The following is an 18,747-nucleotide window of genomic DNA, read 5'->3' as shown; positions in this document are numbered from 1 at the left end:
GTCCGTCCAAAGCCCCGCCCCCTTGTCCATCCAAACATAAATGCTTTTGCTGCAGTATACCATTCCTGCTGCAGCTTCCCAACAATATTATGCCTCATGAAGGAGGGGAAGGGTCTTGACAGGAGGCTGCTATCTTTTAGGAGAGCTGGGTCCCTGGATGTCAGAGCTGATGGGGCATGTGAGTAGCAGCCCACACCAGGCCCTGAGGTCTCCTATGTAAGTGGTGTCTATGTCAGTAAGTTTTGAGGTGTGTGTAAGTAAGTAGTGTTAGTGTCAGTAGGTTTTGCGTTGTGTGTGTGTCAGTAAGTAGTGTCAGTAAGTTTTGTATTGTGTCTGTGTCAGTAAGTTTTGCATTGTGTGTGTGTCAGTAAGTGGTGTCTGTGTAAGTTTTGTGTTGTGCCGTGTGTGTCAGTATGTTTTGCGTTGTGTGTGTGTGTGTCAGTCAGTCCTGCAAGTGTGGCGGTACGCTCCGATACGGCATACCTTTAAGAATGTGTCCGCCAGTACGCCATTCCCCCGCCACACTGTAAAACACCACCACCAAGCTCCTAGATCTTGCTCGGAGTCGCCGCCAGCACCTCCTTCCTTTTCCAGGAAAAGGACTGCTGGGAGCATGTCATCAACCTCCCGCACCTGGCAGACTGGCAGAGAAAAAGTGACAGTGGCTGCCGGGCCAGCGGTGTGTGGGTGGTATTCAGTATACCAGTTGTTGGGATCTCGGTGCACATTATACCGGCGCCGGAATCCCGACAACCAGCATACCGACACCTTTTCTCCCTCTTGGGGGTCCACGACCCCCCTGGAGGGAGGATAGCGTTGTGCTTACGCGCGCCACCGTGCCCGCAGCGTGGCGAGCGCAGCAAGCCCTCAAAGGGCTCATTTGTGCTCGCCCTGCTGTCGGGAAGCCGGCGGTCGGGATCCCAGCGTCGGTATGCTGGCCGCCAGGGACCTGACCACCGGCAACTCATACTATGCCCCGGTGAGTAACTCTAATGGTCAGGACCCCTCCCCACAAGTACAATGAGGCGGCACTCCCGAGTTTTGCTGGTGCAGTAAGATTTATTGATCCAGAATCTTACTTAATAAATCTTATTGCACCAGAAAAAAAACTCGGGAGTGACGCCTCATTGTACTCTGTCCACAGCTTGAAAAACTGAAGGAGGGCACTGGAGCAAATATTCACATCATAACAGGATGAGTGCTGGGTACACAGCTTATATATAATATTTTTTATTCTATAACCAGTGTCACATCCTGCTGTCCTTGTCTCTGTAGTCCACAGGGACAGGGGGTATCTGTGCCATGGATTCACATAATATATAACAACTCCACCTAGTGTCACATGGTCACATCCCTTAATGACATATGACCATGCCCACGGCGCACAGGCACAGTACCACTGAGAAAAAAATTCTGTGTGCACCACTGGTGTCAGTAAGAAGTGTCTGTCAGTAAGTAGTGTTTGTGTCAGTACATTTTGCATGGTGTCTGTGTCAGTAAGTTTTGTGTTTGTGTGTCAGTAAAGTCTGTCAGTAAGTGGTGTCAGTGTCAAAAAGTTTTGTGTTGTGCGTGTGTGTCAGTAAGTAGTATTTTTGTCAGTATGTTTTGCATTGTGTGTGTGTCTGTCAGTAAGTGGTGTCTATGTCAGTTAGTTTTGTGTTGTGTGTGTGTGTCAGTAAGTAGTGTCTGTCAGTAGGTTTTGTACTGTGTGTGTCAGTAAGTAATGTCTGTCAGTAAGTGGTGGGTGTCTGTGTCAGTAATACCCCTTTCACACCACAAAAATAACCTGGTATAGACTGGGTATATTGCCGGGTCGACACGTTTCGATGTGCGTTGTGAAAGGGGTCATTGGCGAATTCCGGGTTGCCTGACACGGTAATTCAACCCGGGAATAAAGGAGGGTTATTCCCGGATTAAATACCAGGTCAGGTGCGGTCTGAACGGGTCACCCAGGTTGATACAACCCGGGACCCGTTCACTGCATAGGGAGTGGCGGCTCGGAGATGATCTCATCTCCCAGCGCCGCCTCCGCACCCGCCCCTGATGCCGACTCCATCTCCGCCCACGATTGGCAACCTGAACCGGCAAATTGCCGGCTCGGGTTGGCGGTGTGTATGGTCAAATGCCGGGTCCCACCCAGGAATGGACCCATTTCCAATTCCCAGGTGGGACCCGGCATTGTGATGTGAGAGCGGTATAAGTATTGTGTTGTGTGTGTGTGTCAGTAAATAATGTCTGTGTCAGTAAGTGGTATCTGTGTTGTGCGTGTGTGTCAGTCAGTAATATCTATCAGTAAGTGGTGTCTGTGTCTGTAAGTTTTGTGTTGTGCGTGTGTGTGTGTGTTAGTAAGTAGTGTCTGTCAGTAAGTGGTGATTGTGTCAGTAAGCTTTGTGTTGTGTGTGTGTGTGTGTGTGTGTGTGTGTGTGTGTCAGTAAGTAGTGTCTGTCAGTAAGTGGTGACTGTGTCACTCATATGGCACAGGCCACACACCCTTTTTAGACCACACCCACACCACACTGATCACACCCCCACATCACTAGTCACACCACTGCAGCGCTTGTCACACCTCCTGCCGAGGCACACAATAGGCCCTTCCTTAATTTCAGCTCCAGGCCTATATGTACCTTAATCTGGCACTGGATACATGTACCCCACATATATAGTATAAACATATTTGCATGGGGTGTGGTATGCGTAACCGGCGGACTGGCGGTAAGCATATTGACGTCAGGATTCCATCGGCGGAATCCCAGCGGGGCTGGGGGGGGGGGGGGGCGAGCATCTGTGGTTGCCACGGGTTCTATTCCCACTCTTTGGGTGTCGTGGACACCCATGAGTTGGAAGAGTCCTTGTTGGTCGGCATGCCGACTGTCGGGATTGTGAGGGGGCAGGATGTAGGGGGAGGTTATGTGACCTTCGGTCTCCTGACCGCCGGTCACATGACTACATCCCCTTGCATGAAGAAGTGCAAGACTATTGTAGTCTTTGGCATTCTTTGACTTCAGAATGTGCGGAGGACTTGTACTGTATTTGTGTATATATGTGAGGTTTTACTCAGTGTGTGTCATTATTTTGTATTCTATGCTCACTGTGTGATGTCCTGAATGTGACAGATGATACCAGTCTACATATGCTGGGTCTATTAGGTTCATAGAGATTACCTAAGTGATCTCCTGTGTCATCATTATGTTCTTCTAAGGAATTATTTTAGGATCCTTGATATATTTTAGGTTTTAAAGTAAATTATCTTAGATAAATTCACATTTTCTGTCTTATCAAATGTCATCGTGACTGGATAAAGCGGCCATCTTTGTGATATTAGATCATCTCTAAAAAGGGGATCTGGTCTGAAGATCGACACTGTCTAGGTCGACAATTTTAGGTCGACAGTCACTAGGTCGACAGGGTTGGAAGGTCGACAGGGTTTCTAGGTTGACATGTGCTAGGTCGACAGGTCAAAAGGTCGACATGTGTTTTTAAAAAATATATATATTTTTGAACTTTTTCATACTTAACGATCCACGTGGACTATGATTGGAACGGTAACCTGTGCCGAGCACTGCGGTAGCAGAGCGAGGCACCTTGCACTAATTGGGGTTCCCGGTCACACTACGAAGAAAACGACACAAAAAACAACAACTCATGTCGACCTTTTGACCTGTCGACCTAGCACATGTCAACCTAGAAACCCTGTCGACCTTCCAACCCTGTCAACCTAGTGACTGTCAACCTATAGTGGTCGACCTAAACATTGTCGACCTAGACACTGTCGATCTAATGATCCACACCCTCTAAAAAGACAGACTTCTAACTCTTTGAAGAGCTGAGATGTGTCTCGTGTACGCAGTATGCAGCTTCCTGTGATATATCACTTTGGGGAAAATGTCCCGTAGCACAGATACAGCTATCTGTCTGACAAGACTGGCTGTCTACCAGCTGAATGACGTTAATGAACTTGTTATTCGCTTTTGTCTGAAAACCAAAAAAAAGAGAAAGAAATTACTATTTTGGTCTAAATTATCTTCCTTGAGCATTATGCTGTAAGCCTTCTTCCGACCAGTCCACCCACGTCACATGACTGCTGGAGAATGTCTGGCCAGCTGCATAATGGAGAATATCTTTTATGATATTATGAAAATACCAAAGAAAAGTAATTATTCATTTCCTCTTCCAGGCCACCGGCTAATTGATTTTTCACTGTGCTCATTAAAAATAGATATTTTTTTTTTTCCTTTCAGGGGTTTGTTTTGGAGGACTAAGGCAGCAGGCTTGGCGTCCTTTGGGAGATCATCTACTGACCACTGTAGCAGAAGTAGTAATGTGTCCATCAGGCTTGTCAGGACTGCATTTGCCTCATCCCCCTGCAGATAACTATTTGCAAGGGAAATGCCATTGTGGATGAACCATTGGCTCATTAAGACACTTGATGAAGTCAGACTAGTTGGGAGATGTCATGTGACTGTCAGCTATAGCCACAAGCGTTTCTGGCAGAGTGCGATCAGTAACGGCGAGCCACTTATAATACAGTCCCTGACTGTGCCGCACTTAGGAGAAGAATATATCAGTTTAAAAGCAATTCTATATATTGCACTATATGAACCATGAGACATAAAGCTGAAGTTCTCATGCCTTCTCGCCTTTGTACATGTATAATAAAGGCCAGGATGGAATAACATACAACCTTAACATATAAGAAATATGCCAGCGCTCGATTTGACCTATATTAATTATACATAGTTCCAGCTGCATGGCAATAATACCATACTGTATGTAAATGCAAAACTGAACAATAACTAATGTACAGATGTGTCCTCATACATCTAGCCACGGGTGTAGTAGGGTATGCCGGCGGCCGGGCTCCCGGCGACCATCATACCGGCTCCGGGATCATGACCGCTGGCATACCGACAGCTAGGCGAGCGCAAATGAGCCCCTTGCGGGCTCGCTGCGCTCACCACCCTGCGGGCACGGTGGCGCGCTGAACGCGCCACGCTATATATTCTCCCTCCAGGGGGGTCGTGGACCCCCAAGAGGGAGAAAAGATGTCATATGCCGGCGGTCGGGATTCCGACCCCGGTATGCTGGTCGTCGGGAGCCCGGCTGCCAGCAAACAGAAGACCGCCACAATACACCATCCAGTCTGAGATGCCTGTTGTGAGTGAGCCATCAGGTCCTGTACAACTCTGCTAACGTCAGGCGTCTTTTTTTTTTTTTTTTGCAATGAAAATGCGTCTTAGTCACAACCTATTTTTGTTGCTAGGTGCAATGTTGTAGGTTTGCCTATCAGGGACCATAGAGTGTGTCAGGGGTAGCCCTTTTGTCTTATACAACCGTTCCCCTGTTCGGGATTGCTCTTCTTGCTTCAGTTGTTCCCTCCCTCCCCTATTTTGTTTGTTGTTGTTGGCTTCTTTGTGGGATAGAACGGTAGCAGTGGCTGTTCTGTAGGGGATCCAGTCTCTTGGTCGACAAGACTTAGGTCGACAGTGTCTAGGTCGACCACTATTGATCGACAGTGAGTAGATCGACATGGTTTCTAGGTCAACAGGAACTCTAGGTCGACATGAACAAAGGTCGACATGAGTTTTTGAGAGAAAAAAATCTTCATTTTTTTTACTTTTTCATACTTTACGATCCACACGGACCACAATTGGGAACGGTAACCTGTGCCGAGTGCAGCGGTTGCGAGGGAACACGGTGCACTAATTGGGGTTCCCTGTCACTCTACGAAGAAAACGACACCAATTTTTTTTTAACTCATGTTGACCTCATACATGTTGACCTAGGGTCCCTGTCGACCTAGAAAGCATGTCGACCTACTTACTGTTGACCAATAGTGGTCGACCTAGACACCGTCGACCGAAGTCTATTCTATGTAACATACCACACTCGTTTTGCAGTAGGTCTTGTGGTGCTCTCCCCACCAATACACTGATTCTACCCTACTGGGCTCAGCAGCAGCCTTGGTCCAGACGGGCTTCTTATGTGCCATTGGGTGGGGAGTTGCCATACCTTTGCCATGCATGACTACTGATGACTCGTTTAAGTTCTACTCCTGGCACAAGGAGGTAGATTTACTAAAGACTCTAAAAATGAAAATTGGTGGTGTTGCCCACAGCAACCGATCAATTTCTAGCTATCATTTTTCTATTACGTCCTAGAAACTGATAGACAGAATCTGATTGGTTACTATGGGCAACATCACCATATATATGTGAAAGTTTACACTTTTTAGTATATTTGATATTGATAAATGTTTCTATGTATCTGTGATCCACTTTTACTATGATCTTTGTGGAAATTCTATGGTCAGGCACGCCATGTTTTACTTGTTACAGCTAAAATGTGCTCTGTCTACTTACGTGTTTGCGCAGTTGTTATCAGGTGCAGTATGACAGCAGTGTAACCACCTCTATACCTTTAACTTTGGCTTGATCTACGATATATCGATGACATTCTGACCGCCAGGACCATGAGCGCCGGGATATTAGCTACATCCCTTTCATTCAGCCATAGCAATTTCCATGTTTATCATACCGTTGTTGACTGTGACTACACCATACATCTGTACAGTTAAAACTACAATATCAACGGTCAAACAATGACTACTATGTTAATAAACCTGTATGTATTAATGAACTCCAAAGCGAAGGGGAACTCATTAGCCATTAGCATATCCTTGAGGAAACAGACTTGCTAGCAGGACCAATATATACAACGTGACAAGCTCGTACCCCACCAGCAGTGCTGTGCTGAGCTGACAACAGCTTGTGTGATGAATGTGCTTCGGATGTAACCTTGATAAATGGAGACCATCCACAATGACAGGGCAGGATCAATTGATTAATCAGTCATTAGAAACATAACCCCACTCTGTGTGTTTATTGCCTGTGTACACCGTTGACCTGGTGTTAGTGGCATCACCAACATTTAGCACCGCCGTGAATAGATTATGTGTGTATGGAAACAGTAGTAACTGCATACATCAGTTAAAATTATACCAAGTAAACATTGTGGTTTGACCTCGCTCTTGATGAATGTCTATGTAATCTAAAATAGCTGCTTAATAATGTATCTAGAAATATCGTTAGGGGTGGGGTTCATAGGGTCGACCACTCATTGGTCGACAGTGTCTAGGTCGACCAATATTGATCAACAGTAACTCGACACCCAATATAGGTCGACACGAGCATTAGGACAAAATTATGACAAAAGGTCGACTTGAGGTTTTGAAAAAAAAACCGGTGTTGTTTTCTTTGCAGAGTGACCGGGAACCCCAATTAGTGCACCGTGTCCCCTCGCATGGCTTTGGGCAAGGTGCTTTGCTCCGCTACCACTGCTCTCGGCACAGGTTACCGTTCCCAATTGTAGTCCACGTCGATCGTAAAGTATGAAAAAGTTAAAAAAATTCAAAAAAGTGAAAAACTCATGTCGACCCTTTGTCATGTCGACCATAGTGACCATGTCGACCTGGAAACCCTGTCGACTTAATGCATGTCGACCAATAGTGGTCGACCTAGTGACTGTCGACCTAAGTGTGGTCGATATAGAGACCGGATACCATCGGTAGAATATGCTGTACGCATTGTAAGAGGTTGAAATGAAGTTGTCATATGGTTATAAAAACAGGATCCGGTTTGCATCCCGGTGTTAGGGATGCCGGCAGTCAGAATCACGATTTCGGTCAGAAGTCCAGCGCTGGGATCCCGACATCGATCACAATTCCGGCTCCAGAATCCCAACTGTCTGCATCCCGATCGTGAGTATGCCTGGCCATGTTAGTGTTAAGGTTGTGTGTGTGTGTGTGTGTGTGGGGGGGGGGGGGGGGTTGGCAGGTTAGGCTGAGTGCACACTTGACGATAGGCTCCCGATATATATCGTCTGAGCTGGACTGCACACACTATATTGTTAATGATGAGCACTCCTGAGGGTCGTTAACCAAGTCCAATATCTTTCGTTTCAGCCTTGAAATCTACAGATATTGGACAAGACTGCGTGCACCTGGATGTGGGTGGATGCTGTCACTGACTATATCGGTGACGATATTGTTCAGTGTGTATGTCCGATATTGTTTCACTTGACGATGTTGCATCGTCAAGTGTGTACCCAGCCTTAGGTTTAGGCTGTGGGGAGGGAAGGTTAGTCCCCACCGGGGAGGGTTAGGGTTAGGTTGCAGGGGGTTAGGGTTAGGCTGCAGGTAAGGAGTGTTAGCGGGTAGAGGGGGAGGGTTAGCAGTAGCGGCTCTTGCCACAGGCAAGCAAGCTTTTTGCCAGCGGCGCCGCCACCCTGAGGGCGCCGCCGTGGCAAGAGCTGCTACTGATCCTCCCTCCTCGCTCCCCGGCTCCCGGCTGCAGCGAGCGCCGTGTGCGCCCGCTGCAGCCAGCGTCACTGACTGAAGCTAGAGGTCAAAATTGACACCTAGTGTCAGTGCAGAGCTACTATGGGAGAGACGTCATGACGTCTCTCCCATAGAGAGGAGCCGGCGCCCGGAGACAGCAGCAGCAGCAGCAGCGGTCCGGAAGCAGGATCGAGGCTGGTAAGTATTGTTTCTCTGACGTCCTAAGTGGATGCTGGGACTCCGTAAGGACCATGGGGATTAGCGGCTCCGCAGGAGACTGGGCACAACTAAAGAAAGCTTTAGGACTACCTGGTGTGCACTGGCTACTCCCACTAAGACCCTCCTCCAGACCTCAGTTAGATTCTTGTGCCCGGCTGAGCTGGATGCACACTAGGGGCTCTCCTGAGCTCCTAGAAATAAAGTATATTTAGGTTTTTTATTTTACAGTGAGATCTGCTGGCAACAGACTCACTGCAGCGAGGGACTAAGGGGAGAAGCGAACCTACCTAACAGGTGGTAGTTTGAGCTTCTTAGGCTACTGGACACCATTAGCTCCAGAGGGATCGACCGCAGGACCCGACCTTGGTGTTCGTTCCCGGAGCCGCGCCGCCGTCCCCCTCACAGAGCCAGAAGCATGAAGAGTCCGGAAAATCGGCGGCAGAAGACTTCGGTCTTCACCAAGGTAGCGCACAGCACTGCAGCTGTGCGCCATTGCTCCTCATGTACACCTCACACTCCGGTCACTGATGGGTGCAGGGCGCTGGGGGGGGCGCCCTGAGGGCAATATATGACACCTTGGCTGGCAAATCTACATCATATATAGTCCTAGAGGCTATATAGATGTAAAATTACCCCTGCCAGTATTCCAGAAAAAGCGGGAGAAAGTCAGTTGAAAAAGGGGCGGGGCTTCTCCCTCAGCACACTGGCGCCATTTTCTCTTCACAGTGCAGCTGGAAGACAGCTCCCCAGGCTCTCCCCTGTAGTTTTCAGGCTCAAAGGGTTAACTAAATTTAGGCGCAATATATGTATACAAGCAGCTATTTGGGGAAAAATCACTCAGTTATAGTGTTAATCCCTGCATTATATAGCGCTCTGGTGTGTGCTGGCATACTCTCTCTCTGTCTCCCCAAAGGATTTTGTGGGGTCCTGTCCTCAGTCAGAGCATTCCCTGTGTGTGTGCGGTGTGTCGGTACGGCTGTGTCGACATGTTGGATGAGGAAGGTTACGTGGAGGTGGAGCAGAGGTCGATAAATGGGATGTCGCCCCCTGTGGGGCCGACACCAGAGTGGATGGATAGGTGGAAGGTATTAACCGACAGTGTCAACTCCTTACATAAAAGGCTGGATGACGTAACAGCTGTGGGACAGCCGGCTTCTCAGCCCGCGCCTGCCCAGGCGTCTCAAAGGCCATCAGGGGTTCAAAAAACGCCCGTTACCTCAGATGGCAGACACAGATGTCGACACGGAGTCTGACTCCAGTGGCGACGAGGTTGATACATATACACAATCCACTAGGAACATCCGTTACATGATCTCGGCAATGAAAAATGTGTTACGCATTTTCTGACATGAACCCAAGTACCACATAAAAGGGGTTTTATTTTTGGGGAGAAAAAGCAGCCAGTGTTTTGTTCCCCCATCAGATGAATGAATGAAGTGTGTAAAGAAGCGTGGTTTCCCCCGATAAGAAACTGGTAATTTCTAAAAAGTTACTGATGGCGTACCCTTTCCCGCCAGAGGATAGGTCACGTTGGGAGATATCCCTTAGGGTGGATAAGGCGCTCACACGTTTGTCAAAAGGTGGCACTGCCGTCTTAGTATACGGCCACCTTGAAGGAACCTGCTGATAAAAAGCAGGAGGCGATCCTGAAGTCTGTATTTACACACTCAGGTTATATACTGAGACCTGTAATTGCCTCAGCATAAATAGGGCTGCTGCAGCGTGGTCTGATACCCTGTCAGATAATATTAATACGCTAAGACAGGGATAATATTTTGCTAACATTGAGCATATTTAAGACGTTGTCTTATATATAAAGGATGCACAGAGGGATATTTGCCGGCTGGCATCCAGAATTAATGCAATGTCCATTCTGCCAGGAGGGTATTAGAAACCCGGCAGTGGACAGGTGATGCTGCCTGTAAAAGGCACATGGAGATTCTGCCTTATAAGGGTGAGGAATTGTTTGGGGATGGTCTCTGGGACCTCGTATCCACAGCAACAGCTGGGAAGAAAATTTTTTACCTCAGGTTTCCTCACAGCCTAAGAAAGCACCGTATTTTCAGGTACAGTCCTTTCGGCTTCAGAAAAGCAAGCGGGTCAAAGGCGCTTCCTTTCTTCACAGAGACAAGGGAAGAAGGAAAAAAGCTGCACCAGCAGCCAGTTCCCAGGATCAAAAATCTTCCCCCGCTTCCTCTGAGTCCACCGCATGACGCTGGGGCTCCACAGGTGGAGACAGGTGCGGTAGGGGCGCGTCTCGGGAACTTCAGGGACCAGTGGGCTTGCCCACAGGTGGATCTCTAGGTTCTGCAAATAGTATCACAGGGATACAGACTGGAGTTCGAGGCGACTCCCCCTCGCCGTTACCTCACATCAGCCTTGCCTGCTGCCCTCGGAGAAAGGTAGTACTGGCGGCAATTCACAAGCTGTACTTCCAGCAGGTGAAAGCAAGGTACCCCTCCTTCAACAAGGCCGGGGTTACTATTCCAAAATGTTGTGGTACTGAAACCAGACGGTTCGGTGAGACCCAGGGCGATTATTGCAAGCCTGGAGAATTTCATGGTATCACTGGACATCAAGGATGATTACCCGCATGTCCCTATTTACCCTCTTCACCAGGAGTACCTCAATATTGTGGTACAGGATTGTCATTACCAATTCCAGACGTTGCCGTTGGTCTGTCCCCGGCACCGAGGTATTTACCAAGGTAATGGCCGAATAAATTATCCATTACTTGAACGATCTCTTTATAAAGGCGAGGTCCAGGGAGCAGTTGTTCGTCGGAGTAGCACTATCTCGGGAAGTGCTACAACAGCACGGCTGGATTCTGAATATTCCAAAGTCGCAGCTGGTTCCTACGACGCGTCTACTGTTCCTGGGTATGGTTCTGGACACAGAACAGGATAAAAAGGGTTTCTCCCGGAGGAGAAGTCCAAGGAGTTGTTGTCTCTAGACAGAGACCTCCTAATACGTATACAGGTGTCGGTGCATCAATGCACGCGAGCCCTGGGAAAGATGGTAGCTTCTTACGAAGAAATTCCATTCGCCAGGTCCCATGCAAGGATTTTCCAGTGGGATCTGTTGGACAAGTGGTCCGGGTCGCATCTTCAGATGCATCGGCGGATAACCCTGTCTCCAAGGGTCAGGGTGTCGCTGTTGTGGTGGCTGCAGAGTGCTCATCTTCTAGGGGGCCGCAGATTCGGCATACAGGACTGGGTCCTGGTGACCACGGATGCCAGCCTTCGAGGCTGGGGGGCAGTCACACAGGGAAGGAACTTCCAAGGCTATGGAAAAGTCAGGAGACTTCCCTACACATAAATATTCTGGAACTGAGGGCCATTTACAATGCCCTAAGTCAGGCTAGACCCCCTGCTTCAACACCGGCCGGTGCTGATCCAGTCAGACAACATCACGGCGGTCGCTCATGTAAACCGACAGGGCGGCACAAGAAGCAGGATGGCGATGGCAGAAGCCACAAGGATTCTCCGATGGGCGGAAAATCATGTGCTAGCACTGTCAGCAGTGTTCATTCCCGGAGTGGACAACTAAGAAACCTCCACCCGGGAGAGTGGGGACTTCATCCAGAAGTCTTCCAAATGATTGTACACCGTTGGGAAAGGCCACAGGTGGACATGATGGCGTCCCGCCTCAACTAAAAGTTACAAAGATATTGCGCCAGGTCAAGGACCCTCAGGCGATAGCTGTGGACGCTCTGGTAACACCGTGGGTGTACCAGTCGGTGTATGTGTTCCCTTCTCTGCCTCTCTTACCCAGGGTAATGAGAATAATAAGAAGGAGAGGAGTAAGAACTATACTCATTGTTCTGGGTTGGCCAAGAAGAGCTTGGTAACCAGAACTCCAAGAAATGATCTCAGAGGACCCATGGCCTCTGCCGCTCAGACAGGACCTGCTGCAGCAGGGGGCCTGTCTGTTCCAAGACGTACCGCGGCTGCGTTGACGGCATGGCGGTTGAACGCCGGATCCTGAAGGGAATTCCGGAGGAAGTTATCCCTACGCTATTTGAAGCTAGGAAAGAAGTGAACGCAAACCATTATCACCGCATATGGCGGAAATATGTTGCGTACTGTGAGGCCAGGAAGGCCCCAAAGGAGAAATTTCAGCTAGGTCGATTTCTGCACTTCCTACAGTCAGAGGTGACTATGGGCCTAAAATTGGATTCCATTAAGGTCCAGATTTCGGCTCTATCGATTTTCTTCCAAAATTGAACTGGCTTCACTGCCTGAAGTTCAGACTTTTGTTAAGGGAGTGCTGCATAGTCAGCCCCCGTTTGTGCCTCCAGTGGCACCGTGGGATCTCAACGTGGTGTTGGATTTCCTGAAGTCGCATTGGGTTGAGCCACTTAAATCCGTGGAGCTATAATACCTCACGTGGAAAGTGGTCATTCTGTGGGCCTTGGCGTCGGCCAGGCGTGTATCAGAATTGGCGGCTTTGTCATACAAAAGCCTTTATCTGTATTTCATATGGATAAGGCGGAATTGAGGACTCGTTCCCAATTCCTTCCTAAGGTGGTATAATTTTTTAATGTGAACCAACCTATTGTGGTGCCTGCGGCTACATGGGATTTGAAGGATTCCAAGTTACTGGATGTAGTCAGGGCCCTGAAAAGTATATGTTTCCAGGACAGCTGGAGTCAGGAAAACTGACTCGCTATTTCTCCTGTATGCACCCAACAAGCTGGGTGCTCCTGCTTCTAAGCAGACGATTGCTCGCTGGATCTGTAGCACGATTCAACTTGCACATTCTGCGGCTGGACTGCCGCACCCTAATTCTGTAAAAGCCCATTCCACAAGAAAAGTGGGCTCTTCTTGGGCGGCTGCCCGAGGGGTCTCGGCTTTACAACTTTGCCGAGCTGTTACTTGGTCGGGTTAAAACATTTTTGTAAGAGTCTACAAGTTTGATACCCTGGCTGAGGAGGACCTAGAGTTTGCTCATTCGGTGCTGCAGAGTCATCCGCAATTTCCCGCCCGTTTGGGAGCTTTAGTATAATCCCCATGGTCCTTGCGGAGTCCCAGCATCCACTTAGGACGTCAGAGAAAATAAGATTTTACTCACCGGTAAATCTATTTCTCGTAGTCCGTAGTGGATGCTGGGCGCCCATCCCAAGTGCGGATTGTCTGCAATACTTGTTTATAGTTATTGCCTAACTAAAGGGTTATTGTTGAGCCATCTGTTGAGAGGCTAAGTTATATTTCATACTGTTAACTGGGTATAGTATCACGAGTTATACGGTGTGATTGGTGTTGCTGGTATGAGTCTTACCCGGGATTCAAAATCCTTCCTTATTGTGTTAGCTCTTCCGGGCACAGTATCCTAACTGAGGTCTGGAGGAGGGTCTTAGTGGGAGGAGCCAGTGCACACCAGGTAGTCCTAAAGCTTTCTTTAGTTGTGCCCAGTCTCCTGCGGAGCCGCTAATCCCCATGGTCCTTACGGAGTCCCAGCATCCACTCCGGACTACGAGAAATAGATTTACCGGTGAGTAAAATCTTTTTTTTTTTTCCTTTAGGCTTTGAAAGCATCGCTACTACTGGGGGCACATACTGGGGACACAGCTACAAGGGGCACTACTACAGAGGGCACATACTGGTGACACTGCTACAGGGGGAACAGCTATTGGGGGCACTACTACAGGGGGAACAGCTACAGAGGGCACATACTGGGGGCACTGCTACAGGGGGAACAGCTACTGGGGGCACATGCTGGGGGCACTGCTACAGGGGGAACAGCTACTGGGGGCAAATCTACAGGGGGCACATGCTGGGGGCACTGCTACAGGGGGAACAGCTATTGGGGGCACTACTACAGGGGGAACAGCTACAGAGGGCACATACTGGGGCACTGCTACAGGGGGAACAGCTACTGGGGGCACTACTACAGGGGGAACAGCTACTGGGAGCACATGCTGGGGGCACTGCTACAGGGGGAACAGCTACTGGGGGCACTACTACAGGGGGAACAGCTACAGAGGGCACATACTGGGGGCACTGCTACAGGGGAACAGCTACTGGGGGCACTACTACAGGGGGAACAGCTACAGAGGGCACATACTGGGGCACTGCTACAGGGGGAACAGCTACTGGGGGCACTACTACAGGGGGAACAGCTACAGAGGGCACATACTGGGTGCACTGCTACAGGGGGAACAGCTACTGGGGGCACTACTACAGGGGGAACAGCTACAGAGGGCACATACTGGGGGCACTGCTACAGGGGGAACAGCTACAGAGGGCACATACTGGGGGCACTGCTACAGAGGGAACAGCTACTGGGGGCACTACTACAGGGGGAACAGCTACAGAGGGCACATACTGGGGCACTGCTACAGGGGGAACAGCTACTGGGGGCACTACTACAGGGGGAACAGCTACAGAGGGCACATACTGGGTGCACTGCTACAGGGGGAACAGCTACTGGGGGCACTACTACAGGGGGAACAGCTACAGAGGGCACATACTGGGTGCACTGCTACAGGGGGAACAGCTACTGGGGGCAGATCTACAGGGGGCACATACTGGGGGCACTGCTACAGTAGGAACAGCTACTAGGGGCAAATCTACAGGGGGCACATGCTGGGGGCACTGCTACAGGGGGAACAGCTACTGGGGGCAAATCAACTGGGGGCACAGCTACAAGGGGCACTGCTACAGGGGGACCAGCTACTGGGGGCAAATTAACCGGGGGCACAACTACTGGGGGCACAGCTACTGGGGGCAAATCTACAGGGGGCAAATCAACTGGGGGGCACAACTACTTGGGGCAAATCTGGGGGCACAGCTGCTGGGGGCATAACTGTGGCCACGACCCTCCCCTATGAAGCCCCGCCCCTATTTTTCACAAACGGGGGGGGCGCCAGTGGAAACTTTTGCACTGGGCGCCGCAAGGTGTAGAACCGGCCCTGAGGGTTAAGATACGTACCTGGCAGGTGCTAGTATTCTGCTCATCGGGAGGCTACTGTTGGTATTCTGACCGCCGGCATCCCAATCGCCATGATCCCGATACCATCCCATATAAGCATTTAAACGTGTTGTCAGATCCACATTTTGTACATAGCCTATTAACGACATATACAGTATAATAATGTCATCTACTTACAAAATCATTATGATTCAAACCGTAACAAAATGTGAGAAAACTTTATTTATCTGATTTCAGAGAACAGTAGGAAGCTGCCTTTCTGTTCAGGCAGGCCCAGTCTGAACTCTGGATAAATCCAAATAGTCACAGCACCTTTAGTCAATCTATCGTGGCACTAATAGCATTTCTGCAAGGAAAATGTTACATTGGACATTATTTTGCTGATGGCATATGGATCAATTAACACTGTGACCTCTCACCATGCTAATCAGAGACGTGTTTAACAAAGACTGATTTTAGTCTGTAAGATGCTAATTATTTTCTGAGAAGTTAAAACTGTATTGTTTAAGACTTTGGCATATGGTGTGTGAACAGGTTTTCTGCTAATAAAGATATCGCTGCTGGACAGCATTCTCTGAAAGCGGATAAGCGCAAGCACTGTTTTATATTTGATTCATTTATTTATTTAGCTGTCCGCCTTGTTTCCCCTACTGCTTTTATTATCCTTCTTTTTATTCTCACACTTAATCTCTAAATACCAAATTATTGACTGAATATGCAGCAGTTTATTAAGTGGATTATAGAAGTTTGCCAGCCATGGAATAACTTCATTATCCTGGGTGGTCTCTGTGGAAAACATGGTTAATCTCCTGGTAAAAATGGGTAATCTCTTATAGATGGTTAATATATTCTTTGTACGATCTTGTTCTTCAATTCAGTTGCAATATGTAAATTTAAACCCCCAGTCATATCTTTGGGTAAAATTAATCTTTGTTTCTTGTTTTCATTTTTCATTTGTTAGTTCTGTGTGAATACATCCAACATACTGTACACTGACTGTATTTTATATCAAGCCTAAACTGACAATAATTAAGATTGTGATTAAAACCTCTGTAGCATTTTGTTCTTGCTGATTATTAAAATTATAACTGGAAGTAGTAAAATAGTATCTTCCAGTGTCACAAAGTGAAACAGTGATGATCTGTGACTGGCAACACGGTGGCACATTGGCTTACTGTGTTGGGGGGGTCATGGTTTTGATTCTGACCAAGACCCTGTGTGGTGTTGAGTTTGTATGTTCTCCCAGTGATTGGGTCTTTTCAGGATGATCCAGTTTTCTCCCAAACAGCATATACATAGGGCCGTATTCAATAGCTGTCAGAAGGTGCCGTCTTGTCGGAAAGAAGGCAGCTTCTGACAGATTTCTGTCGGAAGGGGTTCCGACCTATTCAAAGAGAGAATTCCCGACTTGTTGGAAAACACATGGATCTGCAGATTATGCGCCGATCCGCGTGCTTCTGTCGGAAATGGGGCCAAATCCAACAGCTTTTGGCCCACTTTCCGACAATCTCAATCCGACTTTTAAAAAAAGCAGCAGCAGGACAGGACACCGGGAACGGCCAAATCCAACAGTCGGATTTGGCTCAAATCCGACAGTTGGATTTGGCCGTTCATTGAATAGCCCTTGTCGGATCCTTTCCGACAAATGCATTTCGGAATGCATCCGACACTTATTGGATACACCCCATACTGGTAAATGAATTGGCTACTTATAAAATTAACCTAAAGCAGACCATACACCATAAGATTACTAGTTACCAGCCTGTCAAAATGAGAAAACAACAAAACAGTAAATTTAGCACCAGCGACTGTGCGCACCCGAATGAAATAAAGGCTTGAATTGCTTGATTGGACACCATCTAGTGGCTGCCAGTGAGCAAAACAATTGAATTGCTTCCATAGAGATGAGGAGCAGTGTTAGCCTTTTTTTGTATAGGATCTTTCCAACCATCCAACTAATTGGCTGTTTGGAACAAAACTCTGGTAAAGTCTGGGAGCAAATGACAGTGGAGTTATGGAAGAGGATACTTAATTACTGGAGCAATTCATACTCTGGTGCAGGGTCAGTTGCTCCAAAAACATCTGTCCCCACAATCAGTCACACTGCTACAGAAGTAACAGTGATTCTTACCAGTCCCATGGCGCATGTGTGACCTGAGTTCACGCATTTGCACATCCGTACGGCATGTACTGCGGAGGCATAGGAAGGAGCGGGTCACTGGGAACCAACGCTAAATGAAGATTGCACAATGAATACTAAGCTGCCCTATCAGGCCCCTAATAATAAATGGACCCATTATTTAGAACATGCTAGCGTTTCCACATGTGTAAGGGGTCCTTGAATAGGTACCTAAGTCAAAAACTTGATATTACAAAGAAAAAGAAAGAATCCAATTCCATTAATACATTATTATTACTCAGATGCACAAGAAAACATGATTAATGAACATACTTCAGTGACGTGCTGATGTGAATGGCTGAGGAGGTACCCATGGGGATGGGTCTGAATGCTGGGAGCCTGTCTCACCTCCTACTCACTGTAACTCTCCCCTCACTACACCAAGCTACAGTAACCACTGAACCTCCTACCTGCATCCCCGTGTCTTCTCTTGCTGCTGCAGACTGAGCTACGACTACAGTGCACTTCCTGGTCACATGACACAGCCAACTGTCCATCAGCGCACAAGGCCTGCCCCCACACTCAGAGGCATGCCTCTATTAGCTCCCTTTCTGTATAGCGTTACTGCCCTGCTCCCAGCTTAACAAAGCAGCGTCTGACTGTAGAAACGAGGCAGAGCTGTTGCTGCCTCATTTCTCGTCTCCCTGCAGCTCCTGGGATCTCCACAAAGCTGGTGAGTGTTAGCTATAAAAAGGATTACAATAAACAAAGAAGATGTTTATGTTATAAATATCTTCTTTGTTTTATTCAGTTTTATATAAAAACTCAGGAGTTTGAGAGGGATTATGAAACGTGCCTCCCCTGCCTACCCTAACGTCACATCCCTGACATACTGTAGCAGTACTGAAATATTTAAGTACATTGCATTTGTTTGCTAATCCTACTATATGTATTTTATTTATCCTCTAGCAGAACAGCATGTTGCTTTATGTTTGAATAATGATCCAATATTACTCAAAGCATTGCACATGTAATTCCATAGAATTAATTAGAAAGCATGCTGCCATTTTGCAACTGTGTAGCAATATACACTATAAATGCCCCTATAAATGCTTTGTTTCATTATAGGCATGTATTATAG

General features: G+C 48.0%; 1 protein-coding gene across 14 annotated transcripts in view; it reads left to right on the top strand.

Annotated features, from left to right (window-relative positions):
- ROBO2 (roundabout guidance receptor 2) overlaps positions 1-18,747 on the top strand; it is a 1,589,073-nt gene that overhangs the window by 1,060,790 nt on the left and 509,536 nt on the right. The window lies entirely within an intron of this gene.

This window comes from Pseudophryne corroboree, chromosome 2 (assembly GCF_028390025.1).
Source record: "Pseudophryne corroboree isolate aPseCor3 chromosome 2, aPseCor3.hap2, whole genome shotgun sequence".
NCBI classification, from domain to species: domain Eukaryota; kingdom Metazoa; phylum Chordata; class Amphibia; order Anura; family Myobatrachidae; genus Pseudophryne; species Pseudophryne corroboree.
The sequence above is the reverse complement of the archived record's forward strand: the minus strand, read 5'-3'. Positions and strand labels throughout refer to the sequence as shown.